The sequence below is a fragment of the Erythrolamprus reginae genome, chromosome 1 (genome assembly GCF_031021105.1).
Source record: "Erythrolamprus reginae isolate rEryReg1 chromosome 1, rEryReg1.hap1, whole genome shotgun sequence".
Taxonomy (NCBI): domain Eukaryota; kingdom Metazoa; phylum Chordata; class Lepidosauria; order Squamata; family Dipsadidae; genus Erythrolamprus; species Erythrolamprus reginae.
The window spans coordinates 8,004,519-8,019,138 of NC_091950.1; positions in this window are offsets into that span (position 1 = coordinate 8,004,519).

Consider the following 14,620-nt stretch of genomic DNA (forward strand, 5'->3'; position numbering starts at 1 on the left):
TCTTGGATGATGTACTAATTGATACATTCAGTCTTTAATTGGTGACACAAATTTTTATAGCGGCTTTTAAAATTTGAAACATGGCCTGCTTTATTTTTGCGCCAAAGAATTGTTTTTTTTGGTTTGGAGCTTTCTTATTTTTATGGGTAACTTGTTTTTCTTAGTTTTTGTGTATATTAATGGTATGTATAATTTGATGACTCTTTGGATTTCAAGTAAAAACATATTGTAGTAGTCTTCAGTAGTGATGCAGTCAGAGAAAATTGTGTGCCATTCGAGAGGTGAGAGGTAGGCTTCGATGAGGTTGTAATTGGCCTTTTTGAAGTTATAGTTGGCTTTTCTATCATTAAGAAGATTGCAACACCACCTCCTCTGCGGGATTCGCGGTCAGAACGGTAAACTTGATAGTCATTTACTGTGATAACGGAGTCTGGGAGGGATTCATTTAACCATGTTTCACAGATAAATATGATGTTGAATTTAGCAGTTTGTAGTAAGAGAAGGAGTTCAGGTATTTTATTAACGATGCTTCTTGAGATCATCAGTTTACTTTTGAGATTAGAAATGGATATTGTTGAGGAAGTAAGGGGCGTGCATATGTAGTCTTGATTTATTGAGAGCTAGTGATGGATTGGAAGTTAGGTTGGTTTTGGGCGATGGTGGTTTGAAGGTAGTGGTTAATGAGGGGTTGATCTTGGTTGAGGGTAGATTGGAGGTTGGGGTGGTTTTGGTTGATGATGGTTTGGGGGTTGGTTGGTGGATTGCATAACTTGGTTTTGATGCAGCCGGCATGGTAGTCAATATAAAGATCAGTTTGGCCTTGGTCTTGACATTTTTTTAGATCTGCTCATAATTCACGGGATTGGATACATTGTAAGATTGATAAGTCTGGTCTAGAGTGAAGTGTTTTAGGGTTTGCGTCATCTCTGTTTAATGAGTTTATGGTCTTAATGAATTTGTGTTTGCTAAGTTCATTTGTGAGAACCACTCTGCAGAATTTGGGGGCTACTGAACCATCTCTATATTTGTATTCTGGGCCATCTCTGGTCACTTCAATGATTTAATCAGCTGGAAAATTGGATGCAATGATTTTTCGAATTTGGTCTATATCAGGTTCTTTAGTGACTTCGTGCCCAAATACAATGGCATTATTCTGTTTTTGTTCATGTTCCAGGGTGTCTCTGATGAGTAGGGAAATTCATTAGGATGGTTAGAGGATAGTTGAGGTAGTGGATGTTGTGACTGAACATATGGTGGAGGTGGCAGTTGATGGGCATATGGTTGAGGTGGTGATTGTTGTTGCTGAGTTGGAGTATGGTTTAGATGAATTGGGTTTCCTTTTGATTGTGCTGTGACTTTGTTATCCAAAGATGTGAAGCATGCTTGCAAGTGTTCTTCAATGTAGGCTTGCAAGCGTTCTTCAATGTGTGATTCTATGGAATCTATGAGGACTTTTTGTGAGGCTATGGTTGTTTCGAGGTTTTGAAATTTTATTGACATGGTGATTTGGTCATTCATTTTAGTTAAACATGAAGGGCAGAAATGTAGAAATGAGGAAGATTTTTTGTAGGAAGTTGGTGACATTTTTGCTAATTTCCAGGCAGGTATTTTGGTTGTAATTATGGCACATTTGTCATTTAGTGCATTCTTCTTTATGAATGGTGGATTTGATGCATTTGTAGCATAAATCATCAGTGTTGGTGAAATCATCACCCATTTGGGGGGTGGGTGGCATTTTTTATTTTTTGTTTGGCATTCTTTTTAATAAAATAGTGTTTGCCAGTATGTAGGGTTGAAGTAGAATGCTGTTAGACAGTAGGTATTAAGCGTTGTTTCTTTGTTAAGGTCAGTGAGGTTAAGTATCTTGGGGCTTGCTGATGGGTCTATTGTGTTTCTGAAGCTAGGAGCAATCAGGGATGATTAGGCTGGGCTATTGGATATCATGGCTTCTATCATAACTTGTTGCCAACTACGATCCGCTCCCCCCTGCTGTTTAATATCTACATAAAAGCGCTGGGTGAGATCATCCAGGAGTATGAGGTATGTTACCACCAGCACACTGATGATACTCAGCTGTACATTTCCATGCCATGTCCACTCCCATGTCCAGTCAGTGAAGCAGTGGTAGTAATGTGCCAGTGTCTGGAGGCTGTCAGGGTCTGGATGGGTGACAACAAGCTCAAGCTCCATCCAGACAAGATGGAGTGGCTGTGGGTACTGCCTCCCAAGGACATGTCCATCTATCCGTCCATCACCTGGGGGGGGATATTGACCCCCTCAGAGAAGGTCCACAACTTGGGCAGACTCATTGATCCACAGCTAACTTTAGAACACCATCCTTTGGCTGTGGCAAGGGGGGCATTTGCCCAGGTTCGCCTGGTCCACAGTTGTGGCCCTATTGGACAGGGAGTCTTTGCTTACAGCCACTCATGCCCTTATCATCTTGAGACTCGACTATTGCAATGCTCTCTACATGGGGCTATGTTTGAAGAGTGTTCGGAAATTTCAAATTGTCCAAAATGCAACCATGTGCCAGTGGTTTGGGGCCTTCCAAAATATGCCCATATCTCACCATAACTCCGCGGACTGCATTGGCTGCCGATTGGTTTCCGGACACAATTCAAAATGTTGGTTATGACCTATAAAGCCCTATATGACATAGGACCAGATTATCTCCGAGACCGCCTTCTGCTGCATGAAACCCAGCGTCCGGTTAGGTCCCACAGAGTTGGTCTCCTCAGGGTCCCATCAGCCAGACAATGCCGGCTGGAGACCCGGCCCTCTGGAATCAACTTCCTTCAGAGATACACACTGCCCCCGCCTTCCTTGCCTTCCATAAGAATTTGAAAACACATTTATGTCGCCAGGCCTAGAGTCATTAGACTGGACAATAGTTGTTAAGTATGGGTGGGTCCAGGGAAGGCTTCTTGAGGAGGGGGTGCACAAGTGCCTCCTTGTAAATATTTAACCTTATTGACAATTTGAATTTCTAATTTAGCTGCTAGATATTTGTTCTGTTTATCTCTCATGTTTTTTGTGATAATTTTAGGGTTTTTTTATTATTTTTAAACCCTGCTAGTTGTCCAAATCTATTTATTTCTTCTAATAATTTTTAACTGACTCTAATGGATCCTCAATAATAAAGACTAAGTCATCGGTGAAAACTTGTATTTTAAATTCTTGTCCTTTGGTCTTTAATCCTATCACTTCTTTATTTTCCTGATTTTTTCTTAATAATACTTCTACGGCAAAGCTGAAAAGCTGTGGGGATAAAAGACATCCTTGGTGCACTCCTTTAAAAATTTGAAAATTTTCTGTTATATTCCCATTTAATATAATGTTTGCCCATTGTTTGGTATATATTGTCTTTATCATTCTAATATATTTTTCTCTGAATCTCATCTGTATTAATAATTCAAATAAAAATTCCCAATTTAAATTGTCAAACGCCTTCTGGGCATCTTCGAACATGAATGTCACAGCTTTCCCTAGGTGGGTCTCATAAAATTCTAAACTGTTTAAAATTATCCTTGTGTTATTTTAAATATGTCTGCCTGGAATCACTTTGTAATATGCAAACAGATATTTTGCTCTTGTGTTAAAATGGCACATATAAAAAATACCCCCAAATTTGGTGGCAAGGTTTGTCTGGTGGTGGGCATCAATCACAGAGCACTTGTTGTATGTTGTGTGTGTGTTCATATCTTTAAAAAATCAATAAATAAAAAAATAAAAAAGTAAAAAAAATAAAAAATATGTCTGCCTGGCAAAAATCCGTTTTGATCTAAGTGAATCCAATTGTTTAAAACTGGCTTTAATCTATCTGTCATAATAGTAGTAAATATTTTATAGTCAGCATTTAACAAGGAGATGGGTTGTAACTAGAATTTTTTTGTCTTTCCTTAGTATCTTTTGGAATCAATGTTATCAATGACTCAGTCCATGTTTCAGACAATTTGCCTAATTCTAAAACTTCATTATATGTAGTTAGCATCAAATCCTTCAATATATTATATATCTCTTTGTAGCATTCAGCTGGTATCCTATCTGATCCTGACGTTTTATTGTTTCCCTATTTCTTAATTGTTCTTTCAAATTCATTTGCTGTTATTTCTTTATCTAACATCTCTCTATTGAATTTAGATATTTCTTCTAAGTCAAACAAATCTAAATACTCTGATTTCTCTTCAGAGTGTATAAATATTTCGCCTATTCCAACTCCAGTTTTATCAAAATAAAAGGCACACATTTTTTTTGTTCCAGATCCCAAATTTAATTCTAGGGTTTTCCCTCTTGTGATACTTGGCTACCTGCAGTTTGTAATAGTTACTTTGGCCTGCGGTCTTGTTTATTGACAAAGTAATTTTCAAAATGAATAAATGATTTCTATCATAACTTTGGAAAATTCCACTGACTTTGCCTAGTTCATAGTCAAAGGCAACAGAATGCAGGAATTTGGTTTGGCCATGTGGAATGAAGCATATGACCTGCTTCATTACTTCACTATTCAGAGAGGTCCAACGTTTTAGCCTTTGAGGCAGAAAATTCTGATGAATTCAAGCCAGGAGCCTTTAGGACCTCTCAGACTTGCTGTGTGTTGTGGTTGACATAGAAATATAGAATATCAGAGGTCTTCTAGTCCAATACCTGCTCAATCAGAGAAGTGACTGTCCTATCTCTTCTTAGATGCCTCCAGTGATGGGGTAGCGACAACTTCTAAAGGGAAGCCATTGCCCTGATTCTTTGCATTATGAACTTTCTCCTTAGTTCTAGGTTGTTTCTAAGGTAGCCCCATGTAGAGAGCGTTACAGTAGTCGAACCTCGAGGTGATGAGGGCATGAGTGACTGTGAGCAGTGACTCCTGGTCCAAATAGGGCTGCAACTGTTGCACCAGGCGAACCTGGGCAAACGCCCCCCTCGCCACAGCTGAAAGATGGTTCTTCAATGTAAGCTGTGGATTGAGGAGGATGCCCAAGTTGCGGACCCTCTCTAAGGGGGTTAATAATCCCCCCCAGGGTAATGGATGGATAGATGGAATTGTCCTTGAGAAGCAAAACCCATAGCCACTCCTTCTTATCAGGGTTGAGAATGCAGGAATTAGGTTTGACCAACTGGAACATGTGGAATGAAGCATCTGAATTGTTTGTCACATCAATATTCAGAGACGTCCAACGTTTTAGCCTTTGATGAAGCAAATTCTGATGAATTTCAAACCAGGAGGCTCATTAGGACCTCTATGAGTCTTGCTGTGTGCTGTGGTTAACATGGAAATATAGAATATCAGAGGTCTTCTAGTCCAACCCCTGCCCAATCACAGAAGTGGCTGTCGTGTCTCTTCTTAGATGCCTCCAGCGATGGGGCAGCCACAACTACTCAAGGCAAGCCTTTGCCCTGAATATTTGCATTATGAAATTTCTCCTTAGTTCTAGGTTGCTTCTTGACTTGGTTAGTTGCCATCCATTATTTTTAAAAAGCTATTTTCACACAGCAAGTTGAGTAGGGCAACAAATGGTAAACTAAGCAAACAGGGTAGGGGCACACAATATTAAGCCATAGAAACATAAACCAAGGTTAAAATATATTGAGTGTATTCTTACAAGTTGGATTCAGGGCATATTCTGAGCAAAACTGAGGTTGTTCTACATTTATGCCCACAAAGATTCCAACTCACCTGCTGAAATGTGTTGCACAATCACACCCAGATTACTATCCTGCTTTGGGCTGACATCTCTATCTTGGAATGGTCAACACATGAAATTTGGTTAACTGTTGAAGTCTATTCAGGACATTATAAAGGTCTTTCCTCAATTAAATTTATGGACCACTGGTTTGGTTTCTCTTTTCACCATCTACCCTCTTTCAATAAAATTTTCTTCTTATTTTTTTAAAAAATTGTTGTTTTAAGATCTTTTGAGATGGATTGATATGGGAATGAGCAGACATTGAATTAGTAATTGAAGAAAGTCAAGTGGGGTGGTTCCTCTTTAAGCATCTGTGGACTGAGTAACAAACCATAGCAATTACCTGCCATGACTGGATATTTGAGATCCTCTTTCCAAGCATCATTATGTTTGGTCGAACTCTGGATCCATACATGTCGTGTAAAGCATGTGCCAGAGCATAAATAGCATTGTAGATATTGTAACTTTCACCTGTCATTCTTGTTTCAAAAGTGTAACTGGGCAGATTCTGCACATCCTCCTTTCCAGTACATTGTTTTCCCCCCTTTTGAGGGATCATTCCGGATTTATGGATCTTGCAGTCAAAGACATCTTCCCACCATGGAGGGAGAAAGACGTCTCCTTGGGGGTTCAAGGGGTCTAAAGACAGGAGGAAGCGGCTGAATTCTGAGACATCCCCAGTGTGGTCCCTGAAATGCAAGGCTCCATGCAGAGGCTTCAAAAATTGCAATGCACCTTCAGATTCTTGCATACTAAGTTTCCAATGTGAAGTAAAGATCCATACTTTCCTAAATGATATCTTTTTGAAGTTTTCAAAATAACCCAATGTCGCTTGTAGACTGCTAACAACAGTGGAGTCTCCAAAGAAAATAAACACTTCAGTTTTAGACCATTTTTTGAAAATGCGAAATAATTTACTGGATGCCATTTTTAAATTATTTGATTTCAACCTTTCAGTGAAGGCCAGGCAGATCTCCTCCTCCTTCAGCATTGGTATTAGAGCTGAAATGAAATGTTCCCCATTGTCATCTTCAGGGGCCAGAAGCCCAACCCAATTCCACTGGAAATACAGGAGCAGCTGGACTAAACCCACATACTGAGGAAATTCCTTGGGGTTAATCCGGAAGAAGGAAGGATAAACTCTTCTCTCTCCCTGAGAAAACTCAAAGCCAACACCAAGCTGGAAAAAGGAAGAAAGCAAAGTATTTCAAAGACACAGTAAACTTGTATGGTGACTTTAGGGTCACCATTATGTCATTTATGACCCTAGTGGTCAGGCTGATTCTCCTTGAGTGGCAAACATAATGTATTTGTATTTGTATTTATTAGATTTGTATGCCGCCCCTCTCCGTAGACTTGGGGCGGCTCACAACAATGATAAAAAAGGTACATAGTGACAAATCTAATAATTAAAATCTAAAATAGCAATTATACATATAAAAAATCTAAACACCCCCCCCCCCAGGTAAATAAAAACATACATACAGTCATGTTGAGCACAGAAACTACATAGGCAAGGGGACGACAAAGATGGGTTTTGAGGAGTTTACGAAAGGCAAGGAGGGTGGGGGCAGTCCTAATCTCCGGGAGGAGCTGATTCCAGAGGGTCGGGGCTGCCACAGAGAAGGCTCTCCCCCTGAGTCCCGCCAGACGGTGTTGTTTAGTCGACGGGACCCGGAGACGACCAACTCTGTGGGACCTAACCGGTCGCTGGGATTCATGCGGCAGAAGGCAGTCTCATAGATAATCTGGTCCGGTGCCATGAAGGGCTTTATAGGTCATAACCAACACTTTGAATTGTGACCGTAAACTGATTGGCAACCAATGCAGACTGCGGAGTGTTGGAGTAACATGGGCATATTTGGGAAAGCCCATGATTGCTCTCGCAGCTGCATTCTGCACGACCTGAAGTTTCCGAACATTCATCAAAGGTAGCCCCTTTGGGAGGGCATTTTAGGTTTCTGGATGGCCTGCAGCAGTGGGGCAGAGGTGTTTTTGTGCTCCCAAGGCTCCAGGGAAGCTTTTGGAGCCTGGGCTGAGCATACTGGGCCCATGAGAAGTCGGGAAACTGGTCATTTATGGCCTCCAGAGGGAATCTGTGCGGGGTGAGGGCAGCCAATTTGGCTCTCTCCATTATGGCTGTGCACATGTATGTGATAATATGTTTCACCATCAGTGCCCAACACCATTTCTGACAAATCACAGTCCAGTCTCTTCTTGAAAGCCTCCAGTGATGAAGGTCCCACAATGTCTGAAGGTCACTTCTGTTCCATTGGTTGATTGTTCCAATTGTCATAAAATTCTTGCTTATTTCTACATTAAATCTCTCATTTTCATGAGAGGATTAGGCCAGGGAAGGTTTTTTAAAAATGTTAATACAGAGCAGGAGTTTCTTGTTAGAGTTCTTATGTCTTTTTAAATAAATATTCTAATTAGAAGAATTGATATTATTGCTTCGAAATAGGGTGGTGGTGCTGTTTCTATGTTTATATATTTTGATCTTGCATTTTCAGCATTTAAGAGTTAGTATTAGACTGTAAAGATTTCAAATTATCTTGAAACTGTGTTGCTTGTGTGTGATGGAGCACTCACAACTTCTGAAGGCAAGCAATTCCATTGGTTGATTGGTCTCATCTTAAGAAATTTCTTTTTAGTTCTAGGTTGCCTCTCTCTTTGGTTAATTCCATTCATTGCTTCATGTCATGCCTTTGGGTGCTTTGGAATATATTTTGACCCCCTCTCATTTTTGTACGAACGTCTCAAATTTTTGGAACAATTAATGAGTAGGACAACCTTTCTCCACAAGCTGTAAATGCTCCAACACTGGAAGTTTTAAGGAAGAGATCATATAACAATTTATCTAGGTGGTGTAGGGTTTCCTGTCTAAGTATGGGGTTGACCTAGAAGACCTCCAAAGTCTTTCCAGCTTCTAGTCTAGTCTAATCCAGTCTAGTCCAGTCCAGTCTAAATATTGGAACAGTGCTATTCTAATTGTGGTTTGATGTAAAAACTGATTGTGAGCAATCCTATACAGTGGAACCCCGACATAAGAGCTGCTCTACTTAAGAGCAACTCGAGATAAGAGCTGGGAGGGGAGAGATATTTTTGTTCTACTTACAAGCCCAAATTCGAGATACAAGCGCCAAGGAGCTGTCTCCTGAAGCCAAACGCTAACTTCCGCGTTCGGCTTCAGGAGGCAGCTGCGAAGCGGCGCGCGTGTTTTAAAAGGTTGCAGCCGGCCTGGGGGGCTCGGGGGGTGCTTGCAGCTTTCTTTCTTGCTCTTTTTCTTTCTCTCTTTTACCTTCCCTTCCTCTATTTCTTCTTTTCTTTCTCCTTCCCACCTTCTTCCCTCCCTCCCTCCCTTCACTCATTCCTCTCTTACTCTCCCCTTTCATAAGTTTCCTTGCTTCCTTCCTCTGTTCCTGTCCCTTCCCCCTTTCTTTCTTTCTTTCTTTCTTTCTTTCTTTCTTTCTTTCTTGCTTTCTTTCTTGCTCTTTTTCTTTCTCTCTTTTACCTTCCCTTCCTCTATTTCTTCTTTTCTTTCTCCTTCCCACCTTCTTCCCTCCCTCCCTCCCTTCACTCATTCCTCTCTTACTCTCCCCTTTCATAAGTTTCCTTGCTTCCTTCCTCTGTTCCTGTCCCTTCCCTCTTTCCTTCCTTCCTTCCCACCCTCCGTCCATTCATTCACCCATTCCTCTCTTGATCGCTTAAAGCCGGTCCCTGGTGCAAAAAGGGTTGGGGACCTCTGTCCTACAGGATTGGGTGGCAGAGAAGTTGAACATATGTAAATTTAAAAGTTTAAGAAAGTTTACAAGTTAAGTGAAAGAAACTTCATTATTCATTTATATGTACATGTACATTTCTTCATTAAAAACATGTCTTTCTGCATAATTTAGACTAACTTTGTGAGTTTTTTGAGGGCTGGAACCAATTAAAATTATTTACATTAATTCCTATGGGGAAAAGTCGTTCGAGATAAGAGCTGCTCGACTTAAGAGCCCAGGTCCGGAACGAATTAAACTCGTATCTCGAGGTACCACTGTACTGCAACGAAAGTATTGGATTTCAGAAAAACAAATTTTAATGCAATGGGGGAATATTTAAATAATGAATTAAAGGGGAGGGATAAAATGGCAGGAGCGAGCATCCAGTGTATTAAAAAAAGGCCATCTTAAAAGCCACAGGACTGTATTTAAGGCAAATAACTAAATGTAAAAGGAAGAAGAAACCGCTATGGTTTAGCAATGATGTAAGGGCTATAGTCAATGAAAAAAAGGCTGCCTATAGGAGGTATAAAGAGTCTGGAAGTATAGCTGATAGAGAGGTGTATAAAATGAGACAGAAGGAGGCGAAACAGATAATATATGCTGCTAAAACCTTCTTCAGATATATTAATGATAAGAAGAAGAAAAACTGCAGCATCACGAAGCTTATTACCGGGAATAATACATGCATTAATGGGAATAAGGAGATTGCTGACCATTTCAATAGCTATTACTGTTCAGTTTTCTCAAAAGACACCTTACAAAATAATACTATAGAGGGATATAGCATTGCTTCCAGCTGTATGGATTCAGCTCCAGTGATCTTAAAAGCCTATGTCTTAGAAGAACTTGAACGATTAAAGATAAATAAGGCAATGGGTCCAGATGGCATACACCCCAGAGTTCTTAAAAAACTCAGATCTGTCATTGTTACCCCCCTGACTGATTTGTTTAACCAATCCCTGTTAACAGGAGATGTTCCTGAGGATTGGAGAATGGCCAGTGTTGTGCCTATCCACAAGAACGGCAGTAGAGAAGAAGCTGGTAACTACAGGCCAGTTAGCTTGACATCAGTTGTAGTTAAAATGATGGAGACTCTACTCAAAAAGAGGATAAATCGGCACCTAAAAAACAATAACTTATTGGACCCAAATCAGCATGGCTTTACTGAAGACAAATCATGTCAGACTAATCTCATTGATTTCTTTGACTATATCACAAAGGTGTTGGATGAAGGTGGTGCTGTGGATATTGCCTATCTGGACTTCAGCAAAGCCTTTGATACGGTTCCACATAAAAAGCTGATAGATAAATTACTGAAGATTGGACTTAATCCCTGGATAGTTCAGTGGATTTCAAGCTGGCTGAAGCGTAGACATCAGAGAGTTATTGTTAATGGCGAGTATTCTGAGCAGAGACAGGTTACAAGTGGTATGCCACAAGGGTCTGTTCTGGGTCCTATTCTTTTTAATATGTTTGTGAGTGAAGGTTTTGTAGGGAAGGTTTGCCTATTTGCCGATGACTCTAAAGTGTGCAATAGGGTTGATATTCCTGGAGGGGTCTGTAATATGGTAAATGATTTAGCTTTACTAGATAAATGGTCAAAGCAATGGAAACTGCAGTTTAATGTTTCCAAATATAAAATAATGCACTTGGGGAAAAGGAATCCTCAATCTGAGTATTTCAATGGCAGTTCTGTGTTAGCAAAAACTTCAGAAGAGAGGGATTTAGGGGTAGTGATTTCTGACAGTCTCAAAATGGGTGAGCAGTGTGGTCAGGCAGTAGGAAAAGCAAGTAGGATGCTTGGCTGCATAGCCAGAGGTATAACAAGCAGGAAGAGGGAGATTGTGATCCCGCTATATAGAGCACTGGTGAGACCACATTTGGAATACTGTGTTCAGTTCTGGAGACCTCACCTACAAAAAGATATTGACAAAATTGAATGGGTCCAAAGACGGGCTACAAGAATGGTGGAAGGTCTTAAGCATAAAACGTATCAGGAAAGACTTAATGAACTCAATCTGTATAGTCTGGAGGACAGAAGGAAAAGGGGGGGACATGATTGAAACATTTAAATATGTTAAAGGGTTAAATAAGGTTCAGGAGGGAAGTGTTCTTAATAGGAAAGTGAACACAAGAACAAGGGGCACAATCTGAGGTTGGTTGTGGAAAAGATCAAAAGCAACGTGAGAAAATATTATTTTACTGAAAGAGTAGTAGATCCTTGGAACAAACTTCCAGCAGACGTGGTGGGTAAATCCACAGTAACTGCATTTAAACATATCCATTGTAAAATAAAATACAGGAAATAGTATAAGGGCAGACTAGATGGGCCATGAGGTCTTTTTCTGCCATCAGTCTTCTATGTTTCTATGTTTCTAAACATAAACAAAGAGTCATGACCTCTCTCTCCCTAAAAAGCTACTTTTGCCTTCTATGTATATTGATGATCTTTGTCTATTCCATATTGTATCCTGTGGTGCTCACTTACCTGTGGGACCTTATAAATGTTGAAGATGGAGTACATCTGCCTTGAGGATTTGGCATTGAGACCACCAATGACTGACAGCAGAATGTCCTTCCGGTCACATTTGTAACCTGGAACCACTTGGCCTTGTGAGGAGAGCATGGAGAGGCTGTTTAAGAAAATAAATATCTCACCCCCTGAATGGCCATAGATGTGGAAGCCAAGGGTGATGTTGGGGAACAGAAGAAAATCCTTATTGACCTGTGAGGCAGTAAACATCAATGCAAGGAGCTGCTGGTACTTACTGGGGATGATCCTGTAGTGAGAAAAATATTGGGAAATGTTACACGAAAGCTAGTGTTTGATGGTAATCCCCACTCGGTTAAAGACCTTGGTATACTAATAACAAAAGGTTTAAGTGCCAAAGCCCACTGCAGCAATATAGCCAAGAAGGCTTCAAGAGTTGTAAACCTAATCCTATGTAGCTTCTGCTCTGGCAATCTCACACTACTTACCAGAGCTTACAAAAGTTTTGCCAGACCCATCCTCGAATACAGCTCATCTGTTTGGAACCCATATCGCATCTCAGACATTAACACCCTTGAAAATGTCCAAAGATACTTCACCAGAAGAGCCCTTCACTCCTCCACTCGAAATAGAATACCCTATGAGACTAGACTTTCAATCCTGGGCCTAGAAAGTTTAGAACTAAGACGCCTTAAACAAGATCTAAGTATTGCCCACAAGATCATATGCTGCAATGTCCTGCCTGTCAGCAACTACTTTAGCTTCAACCACAACAACACAAGAGCACACAACAGATTTAAACTTAATATTAACTGCTCCAAACTTGACTGTAAAAAATATGACTTCAGTAACCGAGTTGTCGAAGCATGGAACTCATTACTGGACTCCATAGTGTCATCCCCAAACCCCCAACACTTTACCCTTAGATTATCTACGGTTGACCTAAGGGGCGAGTACAAGTGCACTAGAGTTCCTTCCGTCCCCTGTCCTATTGCACTCCTATATCTCCTATACCTTTCTTCTATTCCTATATCTCTTCTTCTACTCTTTCATTGATATGTTCTATTACTATATCTTCTTTTCTATTATTTCTTAGATATATTATACTATGAGTATCTCCTCTATAACCTTCATCATGTATTTTACTATGTGTATATAGATATATACCCACTAAAACCGTCATTGTGTATTGGACAAAATAAATAAATAAAAATAAAAAATAAATAGAATTTTCTACACTGTTTGGGGGGGATTTTTGAGGCAGGTAATTTCCTTGGCTTTGGGTACTTTCTATGGATCTCCCTTGGCTACAATGGAATGATTTTGTGAGAAAGGAGACAAGCCTTTTCATAGATATAATGGACTGTTTTATAATCTCTATCATCACTGCCATGTACACTTTGCTCCTGTGGCTCTGATCCTTTCCAGCTTCTCCCCTTTCACGCTAATGATTTGAGGTCTCTCTTGAAGCAGCTTCTTCAGGTGTCATAAACATTGCAGTGGGGGTTACCTCATAGATTTACTGAGTCCTTTTGGGACTGGGTGGAATAGAAGTAGAATAAATAAGTAAATAAATAAATAAATAAATTCTTGAGGCCATTATTCATGAAAAATGCTGATTCCAACACTGAGAGCAATTTTTGTAACTCCTAAAAACTGGAAAAGGATTGAACTTCTATTTGAGTTTTCCACCACAAGTTACTATCCACATTCATGTTGTAATTTGACTTCTTCACTAGGTTTACTACAGCTTTTAATGTAATGACCATCTTCATGTTTGTTTTTTATCTTTTATCTTGAGACGAGATTGAGAATTCCAGCATCTGTTAAGAGCATAGTATTTTAGTGATAAAAGCACAATAGGTTGCATAATCACCAGGATGAGGCAAGTACCAGAAGTATTTCTTAAATGAAGTACCAGAATTTAAAACAAAGGGAACATTTATTTACATATTTCTCCTCCATGTGAAACTTACATATACTCTAAAAGACGATTCAATTTATTAAAGACCTGGAGAAGAGGCAGTGAAGGGGTTCCCAAGGGCAAATTCCCACCGATAATGAAATCACCAGGCCGATAGTAGCTTCCATCTAAGTGGAAATAATCCTTGAACATGCAAATGATTTGCAGCCTCTTCGCTGTAGTTGGAACCAGGAGCCAGAAGAATATCAATATCAGCAGTAGCATGACTCTTTCCAAGTCATTCTTATCACCTCCCCTCCTAGAAAAGAAATGATGGTTTATGCATCTGATTTGAAGGTTGCTCCTGAAATCTCACTGCAAATTTAATAGATCACACACCACTTGTGTCATCTGGATGGCCACAGAGCAAGTTTATATGAACAATGTATCCTCTTACCTGTGTTTGGGCTGTGACCAAAGAGGCAATTAAGGCATGTGAGTCTCTTCAAGACCAGGAGTTAAGATCTTTGCAAGATCAGTTTAGGCGATGTATCCAGTCCCCATTTGGGGAATTCAGAGATCCTTTTTAAGGAAGGTTTCATGTTGAAATGCTTTTGTGTCTAGAAATCTACAGGGGATAGAGGCAGAATGGCTGTTGTTCAGACAATTGCAAGTAACAGCCAGTATCCTACCCACTTAGCAACAGCTTCTCTTCATGCAGCAGAATGGAGAAAAACATGTTATTGTCTCTTGCAGTAATTCATACAGCAGATGGAGT